Genomic DNA, 14,253 nt, shown 5'->3' on the forward strand with positions numbered 1-14,253 from the left:
ACCCTTGACCATCGACCATCGGTGAGCTTGTGGTTGCTGCTGTTAGGGCTGGTGGGGAAAGGGGTACTCGGGGTAGGCAGGGAGGAGGTGGTTACGTGAACCCCTGATATGATTCAAATGTTAATAATTGATGTTTTAAAACTTCAGTGTATCTATTCTGACACTGCAGCTGGTATTTAGTAGTTTTCCACTCTTCAAACGTGTACTTTAGGTCTCTATGTGAGAACCCTTTTTTTTTTTCTATCCTATTTAGGAATCCTTTGTGACACTGGTTAGACATCTGTGGTCATTCAGTGATGATGTTGACACCATTTCTTCACTGCTTTCCTCCCAGTTGTTGTTATTCAGTAAACAACGACATTTAAAGAATATATCTGGAGGTTGGTGATCAGTCCCATTCTTTGATTAACAGCAAGTTTCTTTCCTCAAATGAATAGCTCTCCATAGATTGTTAAATTAGATTTGAGATTGCCTTAATAGGCACAGCCTAGAGGCTTGCGTGTGCGTGTTAGACAACTTCATTGGTGGTTGTGTTTGACGTGGCTGCTGTCGGAGACAGTGCACGAGCAGTGGTCTGTGTGTGAGCTGAGTTCAGACCGCGGTCTGATTCTGACCGCAGCGGTGGTGGCGTGATCTTGCCCAGACACAGCCTTTCTTACGGGGCAATTCCTTTGTTACTGTGATGTAAGTACTCTTCACAGATACACTTTTTAAAAATACAGAGGGGCTTCTTTACCTAAGTGTAGGGATTGGGTGTTAGAAAGACCTGCATTCCTCCTTTACAGTGAATCGTTCGGAAATTGGTTGACTGGGGGAAAAGTTCTAGGCCAGTCTCGTCCCTGACTGGCTGGGTGACGATAGGCATGTCGCCTCTCCCTCCCCTGCCACCTTTGTTTCTTCATCTGTAAAAGTAAATATGGACTCATTTCCAAGTTCCCTGCGGGCACTAGCATTGTGGGAATGTATGTGCCCTTGGCTAAGTGGGGTAGGGAGGGTGGGAAGTAAAGTTTATAAGGAAAATACTGTCTCATGAAACCAGGGCTGGATGACCTGACATTGGCAAGACTGCATTTCTCTGATATTGAACCCATCTTTCCTAGGACCCCTTTTAGAAATAAAGACCCCAGCCCAAATAATGGGTATATATTAGCCCAAATGCAGACATCCCTGAATTATTTCTCATGCCTTCCTGTACTTCCCTTCTGTTTGTGATCAATCACACGGAATAGAAAGCCACAACAAAATAAGAAAACTTGCAGTGGTTGCTTAGTGGTATAATAAACAGTCACGTTTCCTTTAGAAATGAGTCTCATTTCCATAGTGGAGTCCGGCCAGGTGGGACGGCTCATTGTCCCCAGTGCTTGTGGACATGAGTGGGTTAAAGTAAAACACAATAAGCAAAGCAAAACTCACTCCCCGGTGTTTGGACCCTGCCCCAGGCCTGGCGCGAGCGGGAGTGTGCCCCAAGTGTGCCGGAAGGTCTGGCACACAGTTTTGCCCGCTGCCCTGCTGAGTTGGGGTGAGTGAACGTTCTTTGAAAACTCAAGAAATGCGTCCTGAAATAGCTGGCATGATACCTTTCCTCTCAGTTCTGTAGTGGGCAGATAATTTAAAAATATTTTCTCAGTCTCTGGCCCACCTTTTGTCCTTGCTGGAGAAGACAACGAATGACATTTATAAAAATCTGGGCAAACTGTAATTAGTCAAAAAATAAGGTAGGCGTATCCTATTAGGTAACACGTAACGTAGCAGAGAGATCGTTTCCTTCTTTCCTAGGAAAATGTGGCAGTAGCACCCGTGTAGAAGCCAGCCGTTAAAATGAAGTTGGTCCTTTGGGATGCTTTTTAATTGGAATCCTCTAGAGGTCAGCACTGCATAAAGAAAGGGCTTTCCAGTTCTGGGGAGTCTGGTGCCCATTTCCTGGGAGAGCAGGAGTGCTGCCAGACGTCCAGAATGGAGAGGGCGGAGTGAACAGCCCGGTTACACAGGAGCGGAAGGTGTAGAGTCCTCTTCTTAGACTTAAACCCTAACATTTGACTCAGGTGGGGTTTTTTTGCCCTTCTCATCCGTCTTTCTCTACAGCTGCCCCACTCCCCACGCACACACTTGTCAGCTCAATAAACACGACTTATTGACCGATCGATGAAGCGTGGCATTAGCTCACTCTAGAAGGGCTGGGGAAATGCCAAAGAGGAGATGGACGATGCATTTCTTCTTGCTGTGAGCAGGGTGAAAGGCTGCTCTGTGTTCCAAGGCAGCCTGGGCCTTTCTGGTGATGAGCCAGTAGGCTTTGCTAAACCCTGCAATTTCCAGCCCAGCTGCAGGGTGCTGGGGGTAGCGCTGGGTCCGCAGGTTTCTATACTACTTGGAACCCAAATCAGGCTCCCTGTGGCCTGCACACGTCAGGAGTGGGTGGGGAAGGATTAGAGCATCCGTAGGTCTGGCCAGAATTGACGTCATTGGGAATCCCTAAAACCTGGTCGGCACTCCTGGGGCCCTGGAGCACAAGGCGCAATAGCAACACGCAGAGACGGCCACAGGCTTTGTGGACCCCCGGAGGCCAAATCCAAATCCAGGAGCAGCCTTGGGAGCTCCCAGCTGTTGTCAGAGGTCCCCAGGATTTCCTTCTTGCCCAAGAAGAAACAGGAAGAACTGAGGCAACAGGTTCATTGAAATAATTTTAGTGACTGGTCAAATAGGATCCGTAGGCAGGGATAAGGCCAGGGAAACAGCCCGCGTGCCCTCCTTTCTGTGCTCTTCTTCCTAGGTCCTGCCCCCTGAGCAGCCCTTTACAAGGCCATTACTGACTCGTCTAGTGACAGAAGAGGCTATTACAGACTCCTTGCAAAGAAGGGGTTTTTCCCCAAGCTTACCCTGAAATAACCAGGAGCAAAAATTCACTGTAGTCAGGCCAGAACCTGAGAGCAAGAAGCAAGCTCTCCTCGTCCACTCATACCTGATAACATGCAGTAGCGTCACCATCACGCACCCACAGCTTCCGTCTCCACGTGGCGCCCTGAACCATCCAGACGTGTCCAGCCTGCCTCCAGCACTTTCCTCTCTCACCTTCCTGCGGAGGCAGCGCAGCCCCTCAGGACGCGGCAGTCCTCATGCTTGTCTTGGTGCAGTGTCGTGTGGGGGGAGTGCATGGAAATGGGAGAAACATTTCAAAGGCAAGTTCAAGTCACTTTGAAGCTCATCTGTTTGATTGGACGATCTCTGCCGCCGTGAACCTCCACGAATGCAGGGAAAGAAAAGCCGGCCATATCAGTATCCCCTAGAAGTGCTGGTTCTCCAAACCTGCTTTCCTTGATTCTGAGATTCAAATGGCATCACTAGATCCCTCGAGATGGGGACCCCCGGTCCTGGTATGTGAGTGTCGGTTCACTGGTGAGTGGTTACAGGGAGCAGAGCCGTGCTTTTCCATTTTCTGAATGCTGCACAGAGGAGAGAAAGGAAAGCAGAAGAGGTGAATCAAAAAACAACCCTTTGAACATGTAATTTCTCTGACGACCATAAAGCTGCACAGGTGCAGGAAGAGGAGGGGACAGTGTCACCTGGAGACGAAGAATCTGAATCGGCTCTTTTCTGAATCTGGCTCTTGCTTCCCATATGGCCTTAGTCTTTAAATCTTTAGTTTCTCCTGCTCAGAAGGGTTACGGGCCACTCTGGACCTCGGGCTGCAAGGGGCTGTAAAAATAAACTGTTGTGGAGAATCAACTTGAAATCGGGTCTGGAAAGTGTCAGTTTCACAGTTTCTGGCTCCCGTACTCCCTCTTATCAGAAGTGTAGATTCAATAACTGAAAAGGACGTGAACAACCGTACAGTCCCCCCCAAATCTCCCCTGCAGTAGGGTCTCCTTTGGAAGCATCCTAGTGAGGGCGGCCTGCAGGCCGGCCTTTCCCTGCACAGCGCACCCTCCCACCATTCTCTCCCCTCCCACTTTCCCTGACGTGGCGTACTTTATAATTCAAGCTCATCCACATTTCATATGGGGATATAATTCCATCCTTGACTGGACAACACTGTGACTTCAGAAGCATGACCTTCATACTTGCACGTGGCCTCAGCTTTCATACTGCACTCAGAGAAAAATCCCGCTATGAACAATAACTGTTACCTAACCCACAAGCTGGCCTGTGCAGTGCAGTGAAGATGTGATTTGGCAGAAGAGTGGGAGGTACTTGGTGATAGAGCTCGACTGTGCTGATCTCTCTTGATTCTCCTTCCTTCGAAGACGGCTTCTGACCCTGGCCCGCTCCCAAATGACTCCTGACACTGGTTACAAGAACAGCGAAGGGAGAGCATGTGAGTGATTTGGTGTAAAGCCATGACCGTACTGGAAACAAACCAGTGTCCTCACGGTGGATGGGGGCATCTTCTCCATAAACACCTTGCAAGCTTTGGAAGATGATCTGTTACCCAGAAGGAAGCCAAAAATGTTACCTCACTCAGTTCTCATGAGCTCATCAAACCCCTTCACATAGTCCCGTCTCTTCAGGACTCCGGCCAACCCTTTGCCAGATGCATGAAAGTGTAATCCCTGGGGTGCCCGTCCAACCTTGCTCTGACCCTGGCACGCTTCAGCTCTGGAAGACCACAAACAAAATTGGCCATGTGCTCTTGAAAATTCCATTTGGAGGCTAGTGTTGGTGACTCTGGATAGGATTTTGACAAAAGAAAACAAACGCTGAGTCAGGTCTGCTGCTTGCAGCTTAGAGTTCATGTCCCTGAGGACAGTCCTGCCTGCTGCCAGGGGACAGTGTTACAGATGTAGAGTTGGGCAGAGCAGCCGCTGGCAAGTACAATGACCTTGGTCTGTTCGTCTGTTGTCAAGACAATGGCACTATTATGACACCTCTAGAAATGGAACTTTTTATCTGGCAACATAGTGTGCTACACGTTGGAGCACTGATGTCACAAGCAGGCAGAAACAAGGGAATCCATCCTCTTGGAAAGGGTGACTAATTCTATTTCCCAGCCTCTGAACATAACTGATGGCAGCCATCTTTCCAACCACGCCAGCCTGGGGGTGAGGAGAGAACCAACGACAGGTACAAACACATTTCTCTGACTCTGACACTTCCTTTGGGGACTCCCAGCTCTCAGATTCCTCACAAATATTCCTGGGTGGACCTTGGGGAGTCTCACGCCTGGCTTATAAGCAACAGAAATTTGTTCTTCACGGTTCTGGGGCTGGAAGTCCCACGACCAAGGTCCCAGCAGATTCGGTGTCTGGTGAGGGTCTGCTTCTTGGTTCCTGTGTCTTCACATAGTGGGAGGAGTGAGGAAGCTCTATGTGGTCTCTTTCCTAAGGGCACTAATCCCATCCATGATTGTTCTACCCTCATGACCTAATCCCCTTCCTGAGGCCACACTTCCAAATACCATCACACTAGGGATTAGGTTTTCACATAGGAATTTTGGGGGAACACAAATATTCTGTCTATAGCATAAAGTTACCTAAGTTTCTGCATCTAGAACTGTATACGTCTAGACCCCTGTCACCTGTTCTCAGAGTCACAGGAACCCTGGACCTCTATTTTCCAATGCTCTCTCTTTAAAAGACGCCTCCATGAATCCTCAACACCCCACCCCACCCCAATCAGGCTCTGCAGTTTCATGATCACCACAGGAGTTAGGTGGGTTCCTGAAGGCCTCCCAGGGCCAGTCCACCAGTGCTGGGCCACTAACTGCATGCAAGCTGTTGGCACAGCCAGAATTTGAGATTCAGTGTCCTCAGAACCCTGTTTCCCACTTCCATCTTCCTTCCTTTTTTGGTTTCTTCATTCCAAATGGTACTCACTTCCTACTCCTGGGTTTGCATCCCCTTCTCGTCACTGCCCTGACGTCTTTTCCCATTACAAGCCTGCCCTTCTCCCTCATGACTATTACAGGGGGCTTTGGTTACCAGGTATGGTCACCCCAAGCCTTCTGCTTCAGACCTCAGAGAAGACTGAGTGGCGTGTCCCTACTATTTCCAAAGATGAGAAGAGGGGTTTTGATTTGAGAAAGCTGTATTGAGCTCTGACACCTTCTCAAAGCCGGGCCACGGGGTGGCAGAACTGGGTTCCTATTGGGACCAGTTTCCACCTGTAGCACTTGTTCCCGCAAGGTCTGTGTTGAGCGCTCAGGGAACCTCAAATCATGGGATCCTGTTCACAAAGACACAACTAGAATCACTGTCTAAGAAATCAGGTTCATTTACTTGCCAGTGAAAACAGGTGTCTAAGCTGCCGGAATCCCTGTGAACCTAACCGAGTCTGCCTACAGAAGGGTCTGTGCCGGGCGCTGGTCTGCAGCGGCCCCAGACTCTTGGACTTGAACAGCTGCCTACCAACAACATCAGCTCCTCTCCTGAGATTATCTTTCCCAACGTGCCCGCAGCTCGTCCTGTGCAGAATGCATCACATGGCACCGATGCTGCTCAGGCTTCCAGCCAATGGAAGTCCTGCAAAGGACTTCTGTTTATAAGGAAGGCATTCCCCGGGCACTCAGGCCCTCTCAGTCCTGCTGAGAAGTAGGCTGAGTCCCCACAGACACTGAAGGGTGGGGCTGCAAACCTCCTCTGCCGAAGAAAGGGTTGTTCTGCCACACACAATGGGAGGGTGCCCCTGGCGTGATGTCTGGTGAGTTGACAGCAGCTGTTTGTGTCCGTCTCCATTTACATCTGACCTCTGCCAGGTTCAGGGGGGAGTCTTGGATTTGAATTTTGGAGAATGAATTGCACCAAAAGCTAAGGTCTGTCTAGCTCCAATTGGCTTTAGTAAGGAAATGGCCACCAGCTATAGATTACTCTTCAGTTCTGGCTGCCTGTGTCTTTAGGGGCATCTTAATTGCTAAGGGCTATAGAATGGGCAGCCAGGGCCAGTGTAGGCTGACAGCCATGGTGGTTGGCTAGGCAGCTTGATAGTCTTCCTTAAGGCCCAGCCCCTGGAGGGAGCTGTAGCATATGCCTGGGGTGTTTTCGTCAAAGCAGGAAGGGCCATATCTCTGCGGGGCAGTGATACTTGTTTCCTTATGCAGCCTTTAGGTTTTTCATTCATTGGTTAACCCTGATCATACCTGAGATGGCAGAATAACCGACCTCGTGGTTGAGAAGATGCATTTTCAAGAAACACAGCCGACCATGCCAACTCAGCCACTTACTACCTGAGTCTTCAAGTCAGCTAACTTAATCTCTCCAGTCCTCAGATTTTCCATTAGTAATCTGGGATAAATAACCCAATAGAAAAATGGACCAAGGACACAGAGAGGAAATTCACTGAAGAACTACACATGGCCAACAAATACATGCAAAGCTTTTTAGTCACCAGGAAACTGCAAATTAAGACAAGACCTCATTCTTGGCAAATGTTTAAAAGATTGAAAGTGTTAGCATTGACACAAAGGCACTGCCACACTGTTGGTGAGACGACAAATGGGATCAGCCACATTAAAAGGCCATTGTACTAAATTTGTCACGTGTAAACCCTGTGGCTTCCAGTCCCCCTTCTAGGAATCCATCCTGAAGAAAAAACTGTGCATATGGTTATGGGTGTGCATTGTACTATTGCCTGTAATATTTTACAAACGTAAAGGAAACAATCCAACTGCTCACCAATAGCACAAAGGCCCTGGGCAGGTAATGGCAGGTAGCTCTGTAGGTTCCGACACAGAAACAGTTCTGTCATGTGTGGTTACCTGCAAAGAGCGAGTCAGGGAACAGTCCATGGGGGGCAGTAGCATGTATGTCAAAAGAAATGTATGTTTCCATTTTTGTGAGTAGGCTCATGGTCCAGGTCCAGGAGGGCGTACATCCAACAGTTCACTGTAATTACCTCTAGGAAGACGAGTGAGGACAGCGGGAGGGAGGGAAGGAGGGAGGGAGGAAGGAAGACATCCAGTTTTTACTCCATATACTTTGGATTTTTGCATCACTTTCAATCTGCATTGCAAGGTTATTCTTCTCTTGTCCCAGTTCCCCTGGAGAGCTGTCAGAACAAGACTGAAATGGGAAGGCGGCGTCCAGAGCTGAGTTGGGAGGAACTGAGGAGTGCAGAGTCGGGCAGGTTACATGTCAGAGGCCCACTAGGTGTGTAGGTGGAGATGCCCAGCAGACAGCTGGACAGAGGAGTCTGACAGGTTTGGGCATCACGTTTGAAAAGGTGTCCCCTAGGAGATACGGGCAGTGTGGAAGGAGTGCCAGTAATAAGACACGGTGGGGGCCCAGAGCCCAGAGTGGCGGGCAAGCCCCGGATTCCAGTGCCCTTGACATGAATCGGTTTCTGCTGTGAGTCCAAACGAGTGTCGTGTCTCAAGCGATGCTTCCCACCCACTGGCCTCACCAGCACCTTAAAGGCTCCTTCCATGTTATCCTGAGCACGGCTTCCTGCTTTTCCTCTGAGTCCGTAGCTCTGTCTGGCTGAACTCTTTTTGATGGTCTCTGGGGTTCCCAACTTTCCCTTCTCTTGATATCCTGTCTTTAGATTCCCTGTTGCTCCAAACTTCATGGCTACAGGGAAGCCCATCCTACCCGAGTAACTCCACCCACCCCGTCTCACCCCATTTTTCAAACTCCAGCCCTGGCAGAGCCCAGACCCTTACACACTCCGGAGATTTCAACATTTGCCCATTTCTTTGCATAGTTACTAATTTTATTCCCAGAAGGAAGACATATTTGTATTATTATCCCTGCCAGCTCAACAGATGAAAACATTGAGGTTCCAAAACGTGAAATACCCAAAATCAGTCAGAGAGCAAGTGTCTCACTGTTCTATTGCTGTGTGACACGTTGGCACAAACTCAACAACTAAAAACAACACACATCTGTTATCTCTCAGTTTCTGTGCATCAAGAACCTGGGTACGTCTTGGCTGGGAGCTCTGCGTCAAGTCTTTCATGGGCTGCATTCAGGGTGTCAGCCACGATGGGTGTCATCTGAAAGCTCGATTGGGCAAGGACCCACTTCCAAGGTCGTCAGTCGTCGTTGACAGAATTCAGTTCCTTTTCAGCTTTTGGACTGAGGGCTTCAATTCCTTCCTGACTGCTGGCTGGTGACCACTCTCACTTCCTTGCCATGTGGGCCTGTGCGATGTGGCTATTCACGTCATCAGTGTGTGTGAGCTGAGAAGACAGAACCTACAGTCTCTTAGAACCTAACCTCAGAAGTGACATCCCATCACCTTCGCTGGATTCTGTTGGTAAGAAGGAAGTTGCGAGGCCAACCCACACTTAAGGGGAGGGACCACGCAAGGGCACGATGGGGGGCTCACTGGGGAATCTCAGAGTCAGCGCGCTGGGTTTTAATTCAGGTCTGTCACCCGACCGCCAACGTTTGGCTTCTTCCTTCTATGCACGCCTGGATCCTCAATGGTTGTGCCCTGCTATGGTCTGAACAAAAGGGTAACAATAATATCACTTTCCTTGCATGGCTCCATCAAAAATCTTTTAGCCATGGATATTGAGTAACCTGATTTTAACAAACAAAGGGACTTTCAAATTAACATGCTTTTCCAAAACAGAGTGTTATTTAAAGCTAAGGAACTGAAGTGATGAAGGAAGGAGCAAATGGTGCCCTGTAATAAAGGCAGCTGAAAATAACTGCTGTCACCTTTTACACCAGTCCTGCACCCATAGACCACTGGTAAATAATCTTTCTATGCCCAGCCCAGAAAGTTAGCCATTCTGGAAAAGGAGGTGGGTCAGATCAACAGAGAAAACTAGTCCCCCGCGGTGTCACACCAGGATTCTGTCTGAGCCATCTTCTTCCAAGACACTCAGGTGGACACAGCTTTCAGTCCATCTGATGGAACAGTCCCTGACTGACAGAACGTCCTTCTGGGGTGACCGGTGGGGGAGATGATGAGTGCCAGCCCTTTCTTCCTATCTCTGCCCCCACTCCCTGAAAACCTGATAAGGACACTTGCCAGCACTGTGGCTTCTCGGCAGCCTGAGGAGAGTCTCAGGCATCCCTCTGCTCCTGTCCCTGTTTCTCAGGCTGCGACTTATGTGGGGCTCTCTCGCCATTGCCCCCACTCCTCAAAACAGCCACTTCAGGTCCCATGACCCCCAATTACCTTGTCATCTGGGACCTTGTCTTTAGCGTAACCCAGCTGGGTACATTTACTTAATAACTATTTACTAAGAACTCACTGTGGGCCAGATATTCTTCCAGACACTGAAAAGGAGGTAGCCCTCGTACATGGGTATCATGTACACAGGTTCCTATGACACAGAGGCTAAGAGCGTGGCTTTGACGTCAAGTAGTTCCTGCTGCTGATTCACGATGAACTTGACTTTGACAGGTTACTTTCTGAGCCCCAGTGTCCTCTTCTGTAATACGGAGGTCATTATTCCTGCCTCGTAGGACTGTTGTGAGAATTAAGTGAAATGATTTGGGCCGCATGTAGTACATGCCTAGCGCACAATAAATACTTGGCAGTACTTCTCCGTGATCAGCACAGGACACCATGAGCCGCGATTCCCCATCCTCACCCAACTCTAGCTTCCCAGAAGGCTGCACAACGCCTGGCACATGGTGCGTGCTCAGTAACCATTTGTGGAATGGCTTGATGAATGAATAAAGGCGACTGCAGTTAGTGACAAAATGGTTATCTAGAGCAACCTGCCAAGAAGCTCAAAGATCTCTCAATAGTATCTAAGTCAGTTTTAAAGTCCACCTTGGATGATAAGTAGGAGGTTTGGCCAGTTAGGTGTTTGACCAAGACCTAAAGGTAAATTTGCTTAGGACCATACAGTAAGTCCGGAATGGCTCTAAGGCGGAGATGGAGATTCTCCGACTCGCAGCTCACTACTGAGTATTGAGAATGTTGAGATCATCTCCCCAGCCTGACAGATTTAGCAACTCGGGAACAGCCCCTTTGCATGGGGACTGCCTACTGCCTTGTGGCCATGACTCATTTTGGAAGAAACCAACTGGTCATCCCAGGCCTTGGTGCTGAGCAAATAAGTGTTAGAGCAATAGCCAGCTAGCTTCCTTCTGCTTATTAGTCAAGAGTCTGATCTGAACGTCCCTGCAGAGTTTGTCCAGCAACCCCATGGGTGGTTTTCCTGCATGGTGAGGTTATCTGCTCAAGTGCGACCAGCAACCATCCTTGGAGAATGAGAACAAATCTCAGTGTCAGGTGCTCTGGCTCCTTGCCCCAGCGGCACCAGCTGTGAGACCTTGGATGTGTTTCCTGACCCTCTGCACTTTCATCTTCTCTTCTGAAAAGGAGGGGATATAACACCTTGTAAGGATTTAATGATACGATGTATGACAAAGGGTATGCAGCACAGTTCCCGAATGCTTGTGGAAATTGGATCTAACGCAGGGCCAGCGTTAGTCATCTGATGTGGTGACGGGCCTGGGAAAATCTTCTAGCCCCCCTTTCCTCCCCCATAGTCTGGATTAATTCCAACTGGTACGTTGGGTGAGGCAGTGATTTTCAAGATTTATCTCTGAGCAGAACTCTTTTGTCAAGCAAACTTAACATGGACCGGAACCAAAATACACGAAAATAATAAAGTGGAGCTAAATCTTTGTCTGAGACCTGCCCACCCAACACTTTGTAATGATCTCCCATGTGTCGCCGTGAGCCCCAAAGCTTCCTGGGACTGGGTTTGAAAACAACTGAACTACAGCCTGCTCCATGGTCCTTGTCAAAGTAATAATCATATGAATACATTATCATAATATAAATGCGAGCTGCTATTATCCGTAGTAGCAGTAGTATTATCGCTGACACTTACTATAGTGGTTTGAGACTTTAGCGTGCATCAGAATCACCTAGAAACCTTATTAAAACAAACATTGTGGGACCCCACAGCCAGAGTTTCTGATTCGATGATAGGTTTGGGGTAGGACCGAGAATTTGCACTTCTAATGGTTCCTAGTGATGCTGATGCTGGAGCCGGGGAACCCACTTTGAGAACGGTAGGTATCCTGAGTCCTCTCTGTAGGACAGGCACCGTGCCTGGCACTTTACCTGGGTAGTTTTACTTGATGCTCACAGCTGCGACTTGAGGTAGGTATTGTACTATTTATATGTCTTACTTACAGCTGTAGAAACCAAGACTTAGAGAGTCTGAGTGACTTGCTCAGGGTCTTACAGCTATTAAGTGGCAGAGACCCAGCCAGGTCTGACCCCATGACACTCTCAACCATGACGTGAAAATGAAAATGGGTTACAAGGGTTGGGTACACTTATCCCCATATACTTCTTGCCATTCATTGACCCAGTACAAATAAGTTAGTGAAATGAACTGGCTCCCAGGGAAAGAGTTCCAGCATAGTTGAGGTTTGATGGAGAGCAGAAAAACAAGACAAAACAGGGATGCCTGAAGAACAGACCACTGCTTATCATTGTCTGCCCATTTAGGGTACCAGGCAGCCATATGACTTCTCAGGGTATCTCGGAGATATTGACCAAGAGAGGCAGTACATGTGTCAAAGGATAGAAAACAAATCTCATTTTACTCGTTTATTTATGACTTCATTAACTTACGAAATATTTAGTGAATGGCTACTATATGCTGGGTGCTGTTTGGTGCTGGAGATGCAAAGGGGAGTAAAAATAGACACGGTCCATGATCCCGAGCCTACAGTGCACTCAACATTACCAAGTCTAGTAACGATTTTGCCCAAATCTTGAAATGCAGCTTTGACCACATTTCTCTTATGTCCCAGCCCATTGGTTTTGACTTTTCCAAGTCTTATTAGCTTATATTATTCACTCTGTTTGTGGACCTAGTGAATTTCCATCCTGACGCATGCAGTTCAACCCCATTCTGACGTCACGATCTCAAAAGTCTGCCTTTTCAATAGATTTTTTTTATTCTTGATTATAGACAGGTTTTGTCTGGTATTTGGTCATTGGTTACTTGGAAATATGACTAATATGTGGAGGTTTTTTGACTGGTCTGCTCTTGTGTTCTTACTCATTCTTGCTAATTACCCAATGTGTCTGATATGCAAGATAAATGCTTAATGAATGGTCTAATGACTGGATCTGAAACACTACATTCAGGTTCAAGAGCGCTGTGGTCCTGGGAGGGAGGTTCTTGCGGTTCTCAGTCTGCCAGCCCTACCTCTTGCCGTTTAGAATAGGTTTGAGGAGGCGAAATTAGATCCTGAAGGTCACATGCACTGTTTGATTCCAAAGAAAATGTCCCCACATCCTGGGCTTAGCATGCTTTCTCTGAAAACTCATTTGGGGGAAACTCTGTCTTACTTGTTCCAATTTAGATTCCCTCACTTTGGCAAACTTATGACCTATGAAAAAGTGATAATAGATAGGGTAATTCTTGACAACTGAAAAGCCAAGTTTTGAGAAATCACGTGAAAGAAAGAAGGAAATGGAGAAAGGAAGGCGAGGGAAGAAAGACTAGTAAGAAACCCATGATTGATGTGAAACACAGTTTTCATGATGAGCTAAAGAAAACCTCTAGGCTGCCTCCTAGAGGCACAATTTCCTGTTCTCTACTCTGCAGATGTTTGCATTGAAAACAAAACTAAATTTAAGCTACAAAGTAAAAACTTAACATTCAGGGCAGCCTATGGACTGTTTGCTTTGAATGAGTGGCAGCCGCCAGTCTTCTAGAGTCGGTCCGTAGAAAATATTTGAAACAAAGGCTGTAGTGAGAGCCGGCACATGGGATCTGTGGAATGAGGTAAGTGCTTTCAGAAAGAAAAAAGTGAAAAAAGAAGAAGGAGAAGGAGAAAAGAAGAAGCCACCCACACATCCAGTTCTTTCGGTTAATGTCAAATTTTACTCACCAATCCTGACAGACCCACTTGTGATGACTCTTAGTGGGGCATTTCCAGTGGACAAGTATCCAGTCTGTGAAAAGCCTCAGTAAATGTGTTATGAAGGACACTGCTTTCATTTTGGCACAAAATTAGCGTCAACTGTAAGACCCCCACGTCGGTAATTCATGCTTCCTCCTCATGCCCAGATCTGCCCTTGCGTTTGGCAGGGCACCCCGACAGCTTGACGTGTAGCCTTGGCCCAATCCCCAGGTTGCCTGGTCAGGCCCACATCAGAGCAGGGGGCCAAGGAGAATAAACATGATAAGTTTGTACAGCTGAGTGTTTAAGGGCTCAGGCTCTGAAGACAGAAAGACCTGGGTTCAAATACCAAATCTGCTATGTGACCCTGGGCCTCAGTTTCCAAATAAGTCTTGATAACATGGGCTTATTATAAAGATTCAGTGAGGTGGCATGCACTAAGGGCTTAGCTCATTGCATGGCACACGCCGTGTAATCAGCA

General features: G+C 47.9%; 2 long non-coding RNA genes across 2 annotated transcripts in view; one reads left to right on the forward strand and one right to left on the reverse strand.

Annotated features, from left to right (window-relative positions):
- Positions 1–127: 127 nt before the first annotated feature.
- Positions 128–14,253, reverse strand: part of LOC109444650 (uncharacterized) — a 37,079-nt gene continuing 22,953 nt past the window's right edge. The window contains exon 2 of the long non-coding RNA XR_002136917.2: positions 128–3,437. This is a non-coding gene — a long non-coding RNA (uncharacterized LOC109444650). The remainder of the gene's footprint in view (positions 3,438–14,253) is intronic.
- LOC141573215 (uncharacterized) overlaps positions 7,894–14,253 on the forward strand; it is a 28,245-nt gene continuing 21,885 nt past the window's right edge. The window contains exon 1 of the long non-coding RNA XR_012498919.1: positions 7,894–9,183. This is a non-coding gene — a long non-coding RNA (uncharacterized LOC141573215). The remainder of the gene's footprint in view (positions 9,184–14,253) is intronic.

Source organism: Rhinolophus sinicus, linkage group LG09, assembly GCF_036562045.2.
Source record: "Rhinolophus sinicus isolate RSC01 linkage group LG09, ASM3656204v1, whole genome shotgun sequence".
Classification (NCBI taxonomy): domain Eukaryota; kingdom Metazoa; phylum Chordata; class Mammalia; order Chiroptera; family Rhinolophidae; genus Rhinolophus; species Rhinolophus sinicus.